This window comes from Pipistrellus kuhlii, unplaced genomic scaffold (assembly GCF_014108245.1).
Source record: "Pipistrellus kuhlii isolate mPipKuh1 unplaced genomic scaffold, mPipKuh1.p scaffold_m20_p_88, whole genome shotgun sequence".
Classification (NCBI taxonomy): domain Eukaryota; kingdom Metazoa; phylum Chordata; class Mammalia; order Chiroptera; family Vespertilionidae; genus Pipistrellus; species Pipistrellus kuhlii.
In genome coordinates, this window is record NW_023425593.1 from 38,738 (window position 1) to 41,485 (window position 2,748).

At 48.1% G+C, this 2,748-nt stretch overlaps 1 non-coding gene across 1 annotated transcript; it reads left to right on the plus strand.

Annotated features, from left to right (window-relative positions):
* Positions 1-1,262: 1,262 nt before the first annotated feature.
* On the plus strand, positions 1,263-1,367 carry LOC118712358. The gene has a single exon (XR_004986019.1). It is a non-coding gene; the product is annotated as a U6 spliceosomal RNA (small nuclear RNA).
* The last annotated feature ends 1,381 nt before the right edge of the window (positions 1,368-2,748 follow it).

Consider the following 2,748-nt stretch of genomic DNA (forward strand, 5'->3'; position numbering starts at 1 on the left):
AAATCTTACCAAGTCACTGACCCATTCAACAAATATTTATTGATCACAGCTTAGGAACTAAGAACTGTTCTACGCCCTAGGTTTATAGCAATAAACAATAAGGCACAATCCCTGCTGTCTGGAGCTCTTTGCGTTCAATGCACTAACTCAGTGGTCAGCAAACTCACTAATCAACAGAGCCAAATATCAACAGTACAACAATTGAAATTTCTTTTGAGAGCCAAATATTTTAAACCTAAACTTCTTCTAACGCCACTTCTTCAAAATAGACTCGCCCGGGCTGTGGTATTTTGTGGAAAAGCCACACTCAAGGGGCCAACGAGCCGCATGTGGCTCAAGAGCCATGGTTTGCTGACCACTGCTTGACTAACTCCTATTGAGTTGGACATTCAATACTGCCCCTTTCTAATATTTCAATATTTAAAATCAGAGGTGGTCTAGAAAATAAAAGGCTTATGATCAGCTGTTCATATGACAATCCTTGACGCTTTGAAGGTGGGTGAGGTGTTTTTGGAGAGTCTGCAGCTGCACAGAGCCACGCCTGTGAATGACAGGAGTGACGCCATTGGTGAAGAGCATCTATCTAGCTCCCGGACAAAATAATGAGGCTGACTGCTCTGTGGGACTGGGAGCCTCCTGAAGGCAGGGATGCTGACCCGTTCACCCCTCATTTCCCAGCAGCTGGCACACTGCCTGGAATAAGTGGGTCTTTAATGTAATTAAGAGCCACTCCCTTGGGAATCTCATCTAGTGTCTTTGCGATCAAGACAGAAATAACTCCCAAATGTATAACTCCAATGCAGAATTTGCCTCTGATATCCAATTGCCTTCTCATCTTACCTGGCTGTCTTCTAGATATCATTAACTCAATATGTTCAAAATCAAGTGGTGTTTTTTTTTTTTCTTCTCTACCCCACTCCCAAACTGTTGCACCCACAGTCTGCCCACAATCAGTCAATGACAGCTTCACCTTTCCCTGACAGTTGCTCATGGTCAAAATCTTGAAGTCATCCTTGACTCCTTTCTTTCTCTTACCTCCTCCTCCTCCTCTTTCTTCTCAACTATATTTTTATTGATTTTAGAGAGGAAGAGAGAGGGAGAGAGAAATACCAATGACTAGAGAGAATCATTGATTGGCTACCTCCTGCATGCTCCCTACTGGGGATCAAGCCCACAACCTGAGCACATGCCCTGACCAGGAACCATGACCTCCTTGTTCATAGGTTGACACTCAACCACTGAGCCATGCCAGCCAGCAGCACATATTACATTGGCAGCACATGTACTGAAATCGGAACAATACAGAGATTAGCATGGCCCCTGTGCGAGGATGACAGGTACATTTGTTATATGCCTAAGCAACTGTTACAACCAGCCATCTGGCGGACCAGCTGATAGCTATGATGCACACTGACCATCAGAGAGCAGGAACTCAACAATGGAGCTGCCCCCTAGTGGTCAGTGGACACCCACAGCCAACCTCCTGCAATTCCATCCTCCCTCCGCCCCCCACTGGCTTCGGTCCCTCCTCCCTGCCAGTCACCCCCAATTGCCAATCAGGTGGAGGGACCCTATCTGTACATGAATTCATGCACAGGCCTCTAGTATCCTATATAATAAAAGCCTAGCCCTAGCTGGTTTGGCTCAGTGGATAGAGCATCAGCCTGCGGACTGAAGGGTCCCAGGTTTAATTCCAGTCAAGGCCACATGCCCAGGTTGCAGGCTCGATCCCCAGTGGGGGCATGCAGGAGGCAGCCAATCAATAATTCTCTCTCATCATTGATGTTTCTCTCTCCCTTCCTCTCCAAAATAAATTAAAAATATATGTAAAATAACAATAATAATAAAAGCCTAATATGCACATTGTTCTACCAGGAGTTCGTCTGCTTGCTATGCTGTGTGCTATGCTGTGTGCAGAACAACAACAGCAGGACCACAGCAGGATGGTGGAGCTGGTGAAGGGGCAGTGCCCAGATACAGCAGAGTGCTTGGTGGGGCTGGGGGATTACAAGGCTGAGGGTGCAAGCTGGGGCTATGAACCTGGGGGCCCAAGCTGGGGCCCAATCCCCACAGGCCACCCAGAGGGACCCCACCCATGCATGATTTCATGCACTGGGCCTGGTGCATGAAATCATACCTGGGTGGGGTATCCCTCAGTCTGGCCTGCCCCCTCTCACAGTCCAGGAGTCCTCAGGGGCAGGAGGCAATCCGGTGATCAGGGGAAGTTGACACCCCATCACACCTCTGCTGCTGCCACTGCTGGCAGTGCAAGCCTCAGCCGGCCCTGATTACTTGAGCTTTGGGTGGCCTTGGTCAGCTGGGGCACTGAGAGGACTGGAGGACTCTGAAGGCAGGTGCACAGAGCAGCTGCCTGCCACCCCAGCAGGGCTGAGGGGACTGGGTGCCGAAATCTTGTGGCTGTAGGCACTGCCATCTTTGAGTGTGTGGCAGTCAATTAGCATATTCCCTCCTTATTGGCTGTGGGTGCCACCATCTTTGAGTGTGTGGCAGTCAATTAGCATATTCCCTCCTTATTGTATAGGATACACACACACACACACACACACACACACACACTGAGTGGCTAGATTATTATGTGTTCAGAGATCATAATAATCTGGCCACTCAGTGTATATTTTTATGGCTCTACCTTCAAAATCTGTATTTCCAGATATTGTCTACTTCTTGTCTCCACTACTTTTCCTGGGTTGAGGCCACCATTACAACTTGTTTGTATTTTTATAAAAG